We start from the raw sequence: 15,051 nt of genomic DNA, 5'->3' as shown, positions 1-15,051 counted from the left end.
TTTCTATTAAAAAAAAATCAGAAAGCTAGGCTTTAATATAGATTCTTCATCTGCTCTTCTTATGATGCAGAAATAAAAGCACTTTAAAAGATGAGTTAGAAGAATCTTTGGAACTTTTCTACATGTAGAGGTCTGCAAAGTCAAACATAAACTTAAAAAGCCTCCACAGTGATGCATTTCTGCTTGCAGAATAACATGTATTTTGCTGGAAAGGTAAGCCTGAAAAGAAAAAGAAAGCAAAGCTTGTTGGACTAGGGGCAGGGATGGGACTCTCCCATTTTCCCCTGCTCATAAGCAGTCCCTGGACCAGAGCAGCCCAGCAGCACTTCACAGAATGGCTCAGGTTGAAGACACCTCTGGAGGTCATCTGGTCCAGCCCCACATGCTCAAGCAGGTTCAGACAGAGCAGGATGCCCAGGACCACCACATCCAGACAGCTTCTGAAAGACTCCAAGGATGGAAACTCCACCACCTCTCTGTGGGCAACCTGTGCCAGTGCTTGGTCACCCTCACAGTAAAAACGTGTTTTTCCATATGTTTAGAGGGAACCTCCTGTGTTTTGCAGTTTGTGCCCTCTGCCTCTCGTCTTGTCACTGCCACCTCTGAAAAGAGCCTGGATCTGTCCTCTTCACACCCTCCCTTTAGATGTTTATGTACAGTGATGAGATCCCCCTGAGCCTTCTCTTCTCTAGGCCAAACAGTCCCAGCTTTCCCAGCCTTTCCTCATGCAAGAGGTGCTCCAGTCCCTTAAATGTCTTCATGGTCCTTTCTTTGCTTTCTGTCTTGTACTGGGGAGCCCAGAGCTGGAGACAGAACTCCAGGTTTGGCCTCACCAGTGCTGAGTAGAGGAATCCAGAACACAACCCAGCTCTCTGGTTGAGAACTGCACAGCCACTGGTGGTGGTAGAGGAACACCTCACCCAAAGCCAAATGACTCTCTGCACTTTGATGGTGTCATACTCTACCTTTGAGGAGGAGGAGGAAGAGTGCAGGCCCACATGTTACGCCAAGTCTGGGAGGAGAAGTATTTCCAGCATTGCCATGAGTGAGGTCACCTCACCAGAGAAAACAGACCTATCTGCTCCTACCTCCAAAAAAAACCCCTCCCACGGTCATAAGAAGGGTTTAACCACGCAGCCAGGATAAGAGAGGCATTGTGAGAAGGAAAAATGAATGGAGATTGATTATTTTCTGATGATGTTTGTTCAGCAGGTGGTGCCCACGTTTCGCTGCAACGTCGCACTGGGGAGGCAAAGGAAGGTGACTTATTGCAGCATGAAAACGTGGGCAAACCAGAAGGTCAAGTTTATCACAAGGGTAATTCCTGCCCTCACAACAGCAGAAGCTTTTCACAGAAACTGGTGGGTTTGTAGCTTGGGGAGTTAGAAGAAAAACAAGTGGCAAGTGGAGGCTCTTCAGGGCAGCAGCAGCAGAACGAGCTCACCAGAGAGTTTGGCTCTTGCTGTCATTCCCCTCATCCAGCTGCTGTCAGGACCTGGAATTTGACCCCATATCTACAGTACCTTCATATTCACTCCCTCTCTCAACCACCTAAAACACTCAGCTATTCCTGGACATTCTCACTGGGCCCAGCAGAAGACCAAGAGTCTTTCACCCTCAGTCCCTTCATGATCTGCACTGCCAGACTGGGAGGAACACTTTTCTTTCTCTCTGAAAAGCAATAATCTCTTTCTTGGCCAGAAGATTACAAAGTACTATCTGGATTAGCCAATCTATCCGTGCTTAAGAGCACTGCATGCTTCTGTAGTGGAGATTTGTATAAAAAACACAAATGCTAAAATGACAGATTGCTCAGAAGTATAAACTTGCTAAACTAAATTGTGAGTTGAAATATGAGCATCTGACTCTGGGACTGATGAACAGTCATTTTGAGGAGAAATATTACAGGAAGTGCTTTATATATATTATCATTTTGACAATAAGGGAAGGCTATTATGGTTTAAAGACAAAAAAAAATAGTCAGCCAATCAATCCTGGGAACAAAACAAAATACCTATTCTTCATTTTCACGCTCTCCTTTCTGCCAATGCCTTCGGTTCCCTAAACATTAGCATTCTTTCTGCACATGCCGTCTCATGTGCTATCTTATTTTTCAGGCTGAAATTTATTTGCTGTGTCCAGATTTATCATACAACACATCCATCCTATTCATGCTATATGAACATGCTTTGCTGTTGAACATGAGCTATTACTTGCTTATCTTAGAGCTGTGTGAATCGTAGCAATTTTGTCCCATTACCTTTTCAGAAAAGATGAACCTTTCTTCCTCTTTTTTATTCCCCCCCCTCCAGATACAAGTCCCTCTCCCATATCACAACCTATAGCAAACAGAAAATTAGGTGTGTGTGAAGCAATCCCCTAGTTCACATAAACCAGCTACATCTGAAATCATGCCCTGCTCTAGGCACCGAGCTTTAAGGAAAATCTAGACTAGTTAAAGTTCAGTAACAACAATAAGCTAGAGGTCTAGCAAAACCTCACCTGTAAATAACCATTGACAGGCTTGAGCTGGTTTGAGGAAAACATTGATAGTCTTTTAACAGACACAGGATTGCCACAGAGACACCCTGAGAGCCAAATCTTTCAGGAAGAAGGGGTTGCATGCCAGCCAGCAGGTACCTTCATCAGCCTTTCCCAGGGCAGCCAGCAATGCACGTTAACCACGAGAGGACTGTTGTTGCTCAAGGGCTCACGAATTTGAGCGAGGAAATTCTATATATTTGCTGTACTTATACTACAGGCTTTCTTGAATGGAAAGATTAATGAGTGCCTGGATAAATGGAGGATTAAAAAACCCCCGCAAACACACTCTGAAATTCAAGAATGAATGCAGGAGACGTCAGCTATTCGCAGTTAAGTGCACACAAAGCTCTTGTTAAACCCCAAAGCCTGTTTCCACCTGTTACTAGGTGTAAAGGAATTAAATTCATCAATTTTCTGCTAATTACAGTACAGCACTGATGAGACAGGGAGACTGTGAGCCGAATGCCACTGGGAGCAACTCTAACTGCAAGACTCATGAGGAATCCCAGTGCCCACGCAGCCTGGGTTTAGAGATAGGCTACCTCTAAGCTCTGGGCTGTGTCCTAAATTAGTAAACACCTCATTCAGAGCTCACCCCGCCCTCCCTAGAGAACACAGTGGCCAGAGGTGTTGGAGAGACAGCTATTAATTCAATAATTCAATAGCTAAAAAGAGCCTCACTTTTGGAGACAACGCTCGTGAACGGCATCACTGATTTCATAGTCACCTTCTCAGCCTAAACCCCCTTTCTCACTTGGAAACCAGAGAGTGTTACCACTGCAAAGCAGACCTGCTGGACACTGTCTGGCAGGATTTTGAGCTCTTTGGAGCAGTGGCCAGTCACATCAGATGGCTAATGGGCACTGCAGGAAGACTTGAGGAGAAGGAGAGCTTCCAGCTCCTTGGTAAATAGGACAGCGGCAGAGGTGATAGAAGAGCTGCACACTTGTATTTCACAATCCAGGGGCATGAACACCACCAGGAAGCAAAAAAGGGTTTCACTCTTTCCAGACAGCTCCCTCAGCAAGCCTCTGTACACTTGTACCCTTGTGCTCCACCACAGCCTGTCTCACTTCGTTCCCGAGAAAACCACTGTCAAATTATTTCAGTTGACCTGAAGCGAAACTTTCTCTGCAAGAAAATAAAAAAAGACAATCACCTCACTGAAAAAACAACAAACCATCCACCTCAAGTGTCTGAGGCTAAATGTCTGCTGTGGCTATTCTGTTTACCAGCACTACTTAGGGCATGATCCTTCTAAAAAAGAATAATCACGTCAAAGAATTTTAGAGTTTTGGGTTTTTTTTTTTTGTAGGGGCAAAAATAAAGGAGAAAGGGACTCACCATGCTAATAAACTGCCTTTCAGAATACAGTATCAAGGAGGGCTTTTTGCTTTATTGTTTTGCCTTTTTTTTTCCTAAGGAAATGAAATCAGTAAGCCTGCATTAATATATTATACTCAGTGAATGATTACAGTTAGAAGCTGCATAAAGTTCAGAATTTCAATTTTCCAAGGCTTTTGCTCTGCAAAATTAGCTTCCAATTTATTCTGTCAGGTCATTCTTTTCTTTTCCTCTATTGTTCATTAAACTCAGAGAAACTGCTGCCTGGGAAAAAAAAAAAAAAGGCATTTTTAGCTCTTCTCTACCTACCTTCAGAAGTCCTACACTACAAAAAAAGTTTGTTTTGAAACTAAATCAACAACCCTCCAACTGCAGTTAGACCAAAACAGTTTTATGCATTTGCAGAGAGCCAAGCCAGACTAAGTAAACCCAAGGAGGCTTGAACTGACTGGTATTTAAACCTTCCTTACCCTGTACAAGCTTCTACACCTGACTCACTGCCCATGTTTATTCTGCCATTTGGAAATAACAAAATTAATCAAGGGCCACATTTCAAACTTCAATATTGTTTATGAAGCCCATTCCTGATGTTCTCGAGATTAGGCAAGGAGGGATCTCTAGCCCCATGAGCACTGTTATTTTTTTGGTCATCTCCCTTTTTGTCAGAGACACCACAGCATCCTTATCCTTCAGCAGCAGGCAGAAACCTTCCAGGAGAGGTTCAGTCTCACTCTTTTATTTCTGTCTCCATTAAAGGGTCCCCTTCACATCAAAAATCTGAACTTCAGTCTCCAATTTAAGTAAGACCCAGGCTTTCAAATTGCACTGGAGATGTGAAACCAAGTGCCAAAGCTGCTCCTTCAATTTTAAGAAGCTTTTTTTAATATATTTTTTTTTGAGAGAGAGACCATTTACGAGAGTGTGCAGTGACAGGACAAGGGGGAATGGCTTCAAACTGACAGAGAGAAAGTTTAGATTAGATATTAGAAAAAAATTGTTGCCTGTGAGGGTGGTGAGGCCCTGGCACAGGTTGCCCAGAGAAGTTGTGGATGTCCCATCCCTGGAAATGTCCAAGGCTCGGCTGGATGGGGCTTGGAGCAACCTGGGCTAGTGGAAGGTATCCCTGCCCATGGCAGGGGGTTGGAATGGGATAATCTTTAAGGTCACTTCCAACCCAGGCCATTCTATGATTCTATGATTTGAAGGCAGCAAGTAACTTTGGAAAAAGGCTGCATCTCAAAGGCAAGTAGGAAGAAAACGAAGCTTGCAGGACAGCAGTGAGACAGAGCAGAGTTTTCAGAAGGCTGCATGCCAGGTCTGCTCTCTCACCTCTCCTCCCCCCCTCAACTCGCTCTTGCAGTGACACAACTCTTTTCAGGTTTTTTTTCCCCTCCTCTGTCAAGATGTTGGTTTTGGAGACATGTGTTTGTTAGCAAAGGTTTTTCAAAGCCTGGGGAGCTGTGAGGAGGAGAGGTGAAGGCAGGACACTCCTGACTCATCAAGTCTATCTGTTCTCCCCAGAACCAGCTCTTCCCCACACAGTGGGGCCACCACTCATTATAACATCCTTCCAGCTTCAGGGAGTCCTCCTTATGTTTTTTTAGTGCTTTTCTTCAAGAAGGACACTGAATGCTCTCAGATATTTTCCCCTAAAACATGGTAGCAAAACCAAAGTGGATAAGCATCTTTTTCCCCCAGGTTTTCTTTACCCATACACTGCAACAGTGAGACAACCAACCTTCCCAAAACACGGAATTCAATGGATGATTACATGGGAACTCCCACCTTGCTGCTTAAGTGAAGTTCATGGCTGTGAAAGCAGCCTCTTAATCCGGGAGGCCAAGAAACTGCCACCAATCCCACATTCACAGGCTGAGATCCCTGCGTTAGCCGAGATCACGGAGAGGCAAATAAATTAGCACACACCTTGGAAAGCCAGCTGAGAACTCCCTGTACTTCAAGGCATGACCTCTGCAATAAAAATGCCATAACTTGTTCTTCAAGACTGGATTTGCAGCACTGCCAGATTTTATTTAACACATGAGAGCTGGGATGTGTCAGCCTGGAGAGCTGAAAAGACTGACCCCCATCCCCTTACTCCCTTGAACTACCTGTTCTTCACCTGTCCATAGCAGCTCCCACCTCTGTTCCTCCCTTTATGCCAAGAAAACAGCCACAATCCCACACTTTCACACACCTGCTGGGCTGCTGCTACACGGATGGTAAAGGGACACGACTGGATCTGCTGGTGCAGGCGAAGGGAGGGTTGGAAGAGATCAGGATAAAAACCGAAAGAAGTTCGGCTCCATCAACCACAGGGACTGGAATTTGGTTATTGTGATTACACTCCCTGCTAGAAAAGCTGTGCCACACCTCTGGGGAAGAGGTGAAGGGCCAGGCAGCTTCCCACTGCTCCGTGGCATCTTTGGAGGCGGCAGGAATGTTCACAGGCAGCCCCAGGTCTCAGAGCACAAACAAGGTGACGCAACCGCGGTGGTTTTATTTCCCCGGTAATTAATAAAGGGAATACAACAGACAGAAGGCTTTTGCTCCCCATTGCACCTGACCTATTTAGGATATTACCAAGCAGAATTTGATTGTCATCATGGGTGTTCCCTGGAATTATACAAGGGAGTTCAAAGGCACAAACAGAAAGCAGCATTACATTCCATTAATAGCAGGAAGGACTATTTGATTGGAGAAAAAAAAAACCACAAGCTATTAGGCACTGTCAAAATGATGAGCCTGATTTATTAAAAATAAGAATCACATTTTTTATTCATATTTATTCTAACATTTCTACTTAAAATTTTGGCAGGACCATTTAAAAGGCAGTTTTGACTCTCAAGTGAAGTAAGATACGATTTTTTAGTTCTCTTTTCAAAAAGCAGCACTGTTCCTCCCCCTGCTATTGGACTCGTTTATTCCTCTCTCTCCTCAAACATTCGTACTTTGGTCTTTACCTTGGCTAATACTGTAGAGGCAGCAGCTCTGGGAAATGAACCAGCTTTGCCCGTGGCTCACACATCAATGCAATTGTTAAACAAGTTCCACTATAAAAATCTTGATTACGCAGGAGAACACAGAAGCATGCAGGAACACAGCTTTATTTCCAGATACCGGGCTGAGTTTGTTGGGCAGGAAGTTAAAAGACTTTGTTATGCTCTCAGGTTGATGAAGCCTGCCAGGACGCATCACAACAACACAAGGAAGACACATTCCTACTATCCATTCCTCCAGATATCAACCTGTGTGTAGCTTAGTCCTACCAAGCTACTTCTACTTTGGCCAAGGGTTATAACCCACTGTGAGATGGCAGATGCGTGATGGGAGTTGGAACTAGATGATTTTTAAGGTCCCTTCCAACCCAAACCTGTCTGTGATTGTCTGGTACCTCAGGTTCATTTCACACACTACAGGGAAGGCAGTAAGTGCAGCCACGTTGGAGCTGTTGGTGCTCAGGGCACTGGAATTGTGGAATTTCACCCACTAGCAACATCAGACGTTGTGCAAGCCTGCCATTGAGAAAGCTTCCAAACCTGACCAAAAACCTGCAGGCAGTATCACTAGGATTTGGTCACTTGCCAACACAGAGTTAACCTCAAGGCTCATCAGAGTGCAAATGAAAGTTAATTTTAGCAGGAGCATGTAACAGGCACCAGCATTCCTTACTACAGCTCCTGAGAAATTTTTCGAGCTTTTCCCACCCCCCCTCCCCCCATTATTTATCTCAGCAGTTCAAATGCAAAAATATGGCACTTTGGATCATGTGAAATGTTTGTGTTATTCCCTGAAGGACTTTGCATCCCGAGAAGTAATGAGAAGATTATTCTGTGACAGTTAAACTGAAGCGCTGTGACTGCATCAGATGTTATCTTGCTACAGCGCTTCTCAGACTTTTGGGAAGTGTGACCACCTTTGAACTCCTTTGTCTTATTTGCAACCCGAGAGTCCCTGAGAAGAAAAATGAATGAATTAAATAAAAATCTCTTTAGTCACAGAAAAGTAGCAGTAGGATTGATGAATCATTTTCTGACACGCCTCACATTTCACTCTTACCCGTAGCAGATGTGTATTAGGCAGCGCAGTGAATAAAAGCACAAGTCTTTCCACACCACGCTTTAGCAGCAGGGTAATACTGCCCTGAAGACCTTCCAAATTGATACAGTGTGTTCTCTCTTCAATCATGGAATGGCCTGGGTTGGAAGGGACCTTAAAGATCATCTTATTCCAACCCTCCTGCCGCGGGCAGGGACACCTTCCACTAGACCAGGTTGGTCAGAGCCCCGTCCAGCCTGGCCTTGAAAAGACACTACAACTGTTAATTTCTCAGGCTGCAAACACTGACAGCCAAGGTTTCTGTATCAGCAGGTATCTTAATGGAATTTTGGAAGGAAAGTTTCTATTTAGGTAGAGAAAAAACGAGAGAAAAAACCCCCAAAATCTGCCTTCGGATTTCACGAAGCCGCAACTTCAAAAATGGACCCAAAGCCTGCAGTTGAAACGGACATCCCAGTATTTTATTTTCTATGCCAAAGCTATTGCTGTCAAAGGCAACCTTCCAGATTTACTTCTTCCTTAACACCACAACAAAATTCCCAAGGGGGCACATGCAGAACCCAGCCTTCCATATGATGACACAGCAGGTAAGCCTTTTATTTCCACAGAAGCCCCAAATGCCTGATCTTCTCTGGTATGAAGCTTCCTATGGCAGGAAAGTAGGAAGCAGAAAGAGCCTGGGTGGGTTAGAAAATTCTCACATCTGGCCTTGACATGAGCCTGAGCACCAGCTGCAGTGTCACAGCGGGCTCTGAGATGCTCTTCTACGGGCCACTCTCACAACCAAATCCCTAACAAATATCAAGTAATTATCTGAGAGGTGGCTGCCAAAAACATCCAATTATTTTTTTCACTGTCAAGTGGCAGGACCTGGCCTTTAATCCCTCCCTCAGTTGGAAAGGTGACTCTCAGTTCTCGAGTTGTCATCTCTTTTTCTTTAAAACAAAAATGCTGGTTTTGGAGTTTTGGATCCCTAAGAACAGACTCATTTGTGTATAGGGAGAAGAAGCTTACCAAGTGTTACTGCAGCATTAATACCTTTCCTCTTTTAAAATGAGAGCAGACTACTGTGTGACACAGACATCTTCCCTAAACACACACAATCTAGCTTAACAGCAGTTTTTGCTAGTAAATAGGTACAAAAATAAGCCAACCATAAAGCCAAATAAAATCAACTAATTTTAGTACTCACAAGCTGAGCAAATAGGACAAAATCTACAAGTAATTTATTTTTCAGAATATCAAATTATTAGTAAGCAGCAGTGAGGGGAAAAAAGATTGCAGAGTGCAATTACTGTCTTAACAGATTCCCTTCAAAAGGGCCTAATTATGACACATTAATTGTATTAAATGAATTGTAATTTTCACTCGAATAAAATCTTTTTTCCCCATCTAGCTTATTTTCCTCAAATTGCGTCCTCACCATACCCCACAGGTTTCATCTGTTTGAGGAGGATTCTTAGAAAAACAAAACTGCTCTGGAACATCTGTCCCCTGCTGCCCTCCCCATAAAATACTTTCGGCCATAAAAAGGCAGCGAGAGCAGTAGGAGAGACCAGCAAAATGAAGAATGAGGGAAGTACTGAGGGAAAAGAGAGAAGAGGGGAAGAAAGGTATCATTTTATCAACTTTTGGCACCAGCAGGTTCAGTGGCCAAACTTTCATCCCAAGGGGGAGAAGTTTACCAAACTCCTTGGGGAGGCTCTCGAGTGGTTCTAGGCTGCTGCATCCTTTGCTGGGCAGAGCACGCTGCCGTGGCAAAACCAAAACCAGGGAGTTGATGGAGACGTGCTCAAGCTACCTCAGGTGCTGCCAGTGGTAGGGGAGCTTTGCTGTGTGTTGAATTTGCCAGGAAAAGCACAGTGGATTGCTCATGCTGAGGTCTTTGTCTCAACTAGACTGTTACCAACCCAAGTAAGCTGGTTCCTACTCCCTCGGTTCTTTAATGCCAGTCACGTGGGTGGCTGTGATGGAGGCAGGGGCAGAGGAGACAGACAGGCAGCCAACTTGTTCTTTTAAAACAAAGGGAGGAGTTCATGTGCAAAAAAATTGCAAATATAAATCTGTTCTAGTCCTGGGCTACTTGAAGTGCTCTGAAGGACTATGAACTGATGGATACAAACTCAAACGTAAAACTTTTGATTTGAACAGCAGTGTGGTATCTGCTTTTGCTTCATGAGCTCAGATACATAGAGCAAACCCAGGCTGAAAAGCAGCAAGATGCAGGACAGGCTCACCAGTGGCAGGAAAAAACACTTCCTTTTCTGAGGCAGCTGAGAGTTGCCTCCTTTACTTTGAAGATTTGACTTCAAGTCCTAATCTGCGCTGAAATAGAAGCAACAAGTTCCTCCACTTATTTACACAAGTGTTTGTGCAATTACATCTGTATTTTACAGGCAGTAAGAAAGGGGAGAGAGGCCTGTCCCACTCATGCTGGCCCACGGGCAAGGGTATGCCATTTTACCAGCTCCCTTTTTCAGATGGAGTTATACCTGACCACGAGCAGATAACGTTTCAGGTCAGACTTGTTTCACCCACAGTAAGTGAGAAAATTTCAAAGATAATAATATGTGGAGGCAATTTAACAGCTAACGTGTCCTTGCATACTCAAAGTCGTAAGTGCCCTTCAAGAAAATGAAGACCTCTGCAAAGTGTAGGAGTTTTTAAATCTGTCTTGCCAGACACTATCCCTAGAGCTCACAGTCCTCCAGTTAGAGGGGGGAAAAAAAGGGGGGAAAAAGAAAAACAACAAAAAGAAAAAACATTCCTTCCTTAATAATCCAAATCACCCAAACACATGGAAATTGCACATGGGCTTTCTTTTGTCCACTGTTTCATTTTCGTCTAATTTCTACTCCAAATCCCAACTCAGTTACTCTTTAATCAGGCAAAACAGTTATTTGCTCACCCTCTACTTTTCTCTTTCCAAATTTAACTGATGCTTTTGCCTTGACAGGGAATGAAATCCAAGGAGTGGTAAAAAATATGAGCCTGACACCACCTCTTGCCACCACTGTTGCTCCTCACAACAGCTCCTCTGCCCTGACCCACCAGGGTCTGAATGCACAATTGCTACAACCAGCAACCCTGGAAAGTAAAGTGTCCACTATTTCTCTGAAGAGTGGAAAGCACCTTTAAAGGAGCAGTTAGTGAGGCTCTGCATCCTGAGGAACAACCACAATGAGCCTCTTCCATTTAGTGTCACCCTGTGCACGGATATCACAGCTCACTTACACACACAGAAGGACAAAGCCTTGCTATAAAACACTCACAGTGCTATATCCTGTTTAGGGTAGCTGCATTGCAATTATTACTCATGTTTTGGGTTATTTCTATAGTACAGGCTCTACTCCCACGCAGTCCCTTTTACCAGAGCTAATTCTGGGTGGTAGGAGGTGCTGGAATGCTAATTTGTAAAAGTAGGGACTTTTCTGTCAACCCAAACCTGGTATGTTTATTTGCTTTGTCTTTGGTCAAAAATACATCACACCCCACCAAGCCACAGACATTCACTGTATTAGTCCTGAAAAGGACTGCCAGGTCCTTTTCATTTTTATTTTGTAAGCGTCCAATAACAACGACCAAAATTTACTCACTGTTTATAACAGGAATATTTTGCACTTCAGTAGTACTTCCATTAGGTGGACATGGAGGGATTTTGACCCTGCCACCTCAAAATACTCCAGTGCACCACAGCACTCATCTTTGCTTCTCAACCCCTCCTTTCTTCAGCTTTCATAAAGAATTCAAAAATAAACACAAAAGACTCAAGTAATTATTAAAAAAAACTAAAGCAAAACAAAAAGACAGAAAAAGAGGCTTGAGATGGAACTTGCCTTCTGATATTTGAATGGAGAGAGATCACATTTTTCAAACTTCTTGTATCTAGAAAGACAGTAACCCCTTTTCAGCAAAATTAAGAAAGCAGAGCTTAGCTTCTCAGGGAATAGCCCAGCTCCAGAAATCAGGTTCTTATCACCTACTACAGCGTGACTAGTGAAGCAGGGAAATTACAAGAGCAGTTGAATCTTCCCTCACAATCTTCATTCCTTCCAACACTCAGGGAATAAAGGCCATCACCAATTAAGGAGGAATGGCTGCAAGTTGAGAACTTGCTAATGCGTGTGTTCATCACCTTCAAAACACGAAGCCATAAATTCTAAGAGTCCATGACACACTTGAGGTACTTAATACATATCCTTCCTTACCCTTCTTTTCTTTAATAGCTGGAAGAATCTGAAGCAAAGATAACCTCCCACCAATTATATGGGAAGTGGAGTTTGTGTTTCACAGTGAAGGCTGTCAGACCCAGCACCCACTCTGACCTTAAAACTTCAGAGCAAGTTTACAGAACAGGTTTTTGCTCACCCCCTGCACAGAACAAACTGCCATTAGGAAGACCAGCAGATAAACCCTCTTCATGCACAGAATGAAAAAACTGACACTGAAAAAAAGGGAGCTGTGGCATTCAGAGCACAACTCGGATCCTGCTGTGGTTTCAATACCCGCTCATCAGACCAGAGCTATGTGATCTCAGCTCTCAGGAGGCACAAGCCCGGCCTCTCTTCACAGTGAAGCTGCAGGAATAACATTCACCTGGTCTCAATAAAAACACAGTTTGGAAATGCAGTGGGATCAGCAGGACTACCACCTCACACCATGAGGACTAGCACAAGAGGCAAGATGAGGCAATGGTACTTTCCTTGCAAACATTTAATGCAGTCCAGATGGACTTCAAGAAAGCTGTGAAGAACATGGGGGTTTTTTAAGGGTTTGACTATTCTTTTGGTCAAAGGCTCGTAGGAGAAACAAAATGAATATGAAGAGAACTGCAGTGAAGATAGCAAAAAACCCTAAATGATCTTTGATTCAGTTTTTCACAGTGCTTATAATCTCAGGGGAGGCAAAATAATAAAAGATAGAGCAAAGGAATTCCATCAGATTATTTAAAGAAATAACTAAGAACAGTGCACACAATTCATACTGGGCTCTTGGCACCTCTTATTTAAATCTGGAATTGGAAGAAGTGCACCTATACAGACAGGTATAAAGCACATAATCCATCAGAAGTAGGACATATAGTAATACACCCATGAAATAAGGGACAAATACATCATATTCTTCAATACAATACACCTTTTTCACCTTTCACATAATTCTTAAATAGGTCTACATGTGAATGAATAGGAATTAGTGGGAGTAATGACATTTGACACCATCTGGTAGCTAGTCTGGAGATGTGATACGATTAGGAAGGATACTGTATTGTAAAACTGTAAATGATCAGAAACACTTTGGCTGCAAACACTTTGCAAAACTGGATTGACTGCACTGAAGTTTCCTGTCTTGGAAATAAAGTAAATTTGACTTCACACAGCTGCTCTATTTTTGTACCGTCGGAACAAGTGTTTCAGAGCTGCCATTGTGAATCGCAGTTCTGCGCTGTGTTTATCTGCTACATGACAAATCAGAATTGGAACCAAAGCCAAAAAAGCGTGCCTTAAATGACCCGAAAAACGAAATTCTGTCATAGTAGCTTCCTTCCAAGAACAGAAATTAAAAAAAAAAAAAAAAGGAAAATTTCTAAAAATGCAGCTGAGCGGTGAAGCAAGCTCAGTAGTGCTGAAGTCGTTCACAAATGTTCGTTCCCCATCCTGGCACAGCACCTCCCGACGCTTGACGCACACACTTGCAAAGTTACCAGGTGCCAACACTATTGTAACCATGACATTTAAGTCTGGTGCCTCTTCTCACAGCCTGCTGGATGGTCGTGGTCCACTACTGCCCTGTGTGCATTTATTCATCCCCTCTCTCCAAGGCCATCCAGGGCAGCTCTGCCATCCACCCTCCTGCTCCGACAGTGCGGAAGCAGAGCTGTTCTGCTGCTCCCCTCTGCCAGCATCCTTCTTCCTCCTTGGCAAAATGTCAGGAGAGCATTACCTGCTGCGTGGGCTTGGCAGCGCTAGGCAGGCCTGGGTGAGGAAGGGAGTTAGCCTGGGAATTCCCCACATGTTGGAGGGGTGCAAGCATAAAGGAATCATAGAATGGCCTGGGTCAGAAGGAATCTTAAAGAACATCCGGTTCCAACCCTCTGCCATGGGCAGGGACACCTTCCACCAGCCCAGGTTGCTCCAAGCCCCGTCCAACCTGGCCTTGGACACTTCCAGGGATGGGGCAGCCACAGCTTCTCTGGACAACCTATGCCAGGGCCTCACTACCCTCACAGTACAGAACTTCTTCCTAATATCTAACCAAAACCTACTCTCTTTCAGTTTGAAGCCATTCCCCCTCGTCCTGTCACTCCACGGTCTTGTCAAAAAAAGTCCCTCTCCATCCTTCTTGTAGGCTCCCTTCAGGCACTGGAATGTGTCCAAGCATCACTTTACGCTGCAGCTTCTGACGTGAAGAGAAAGTCAGGTTGGGAGGAGCATTTAAATCAGTAAGAGACATCTCTCCTTTTCTACATGATCGTGTACAGCCCACTCCAACTCCGGAAACTGCTTGCACAAGGAGCTTAACACAATCCCAACGCTTGGCAGTATCCAGACACTTGCTTTTAGCATCAGCATGTGAAGGATTCAAGTAGCACCAGTAGCAGCTTTGTAGCTTTATACTATTCATTGCAAAGCGGAAAAAACAACAAGTACATTTGTGATCTTTAAGCCTTCCAGTTTCAGGCGGGGAACGAGATAACAAATTCTGCCTCATCAAAAGTAGAGAATAAATTTTAACTGCACTCTACTGAGTCACTACACACCAAGATCTGATTTTGGAAGCACAATTGCATTTATAACCTTACTTACAACCTCGGTGGGCCTACTTGTGAATAAAACCTCACATGTGCTAAACACCAGTAGCAGTCTTTTAAATAATTAACTCTGCAAGAACTCAGAACTAGTTCAAAACAGTAAAAGCTTTGCAATCACATTCAAAGCTTTTTTTTTTTTTTTTTTTCCAGGTGGAAAAAGAAATCAGAGGCAAGTTTAGCTGAAACCTTACATCACCTGTAATACAAGTAATAGGAGCTGTTAAGCGTAAGTGAAGCCTCTGGGTGTACTGAGGGCAGCACATTTCTCCCTCTTAGACCTCCAGTCATATTATTAA

The sequence above is a fragment of the Manacus vitellinus genome, unplaced genomic scaffold, assembly GCF_001715985.3.
Source record: "Manacus vitellinus isolate BGI_N305 unplaced genomic scaffold, ASM171598v3 scaffold_7_pilon, whole genome shotgun sequence".
Classification (NCBI taxonomy): Eukaryota; Metazoa; Chordata; class Aves; order Passeriformes; family Pipridae; genus Manacus; species Manacus vitellinus.
This window is presented reverse-complemented; position numbering follows the sequence as displayed.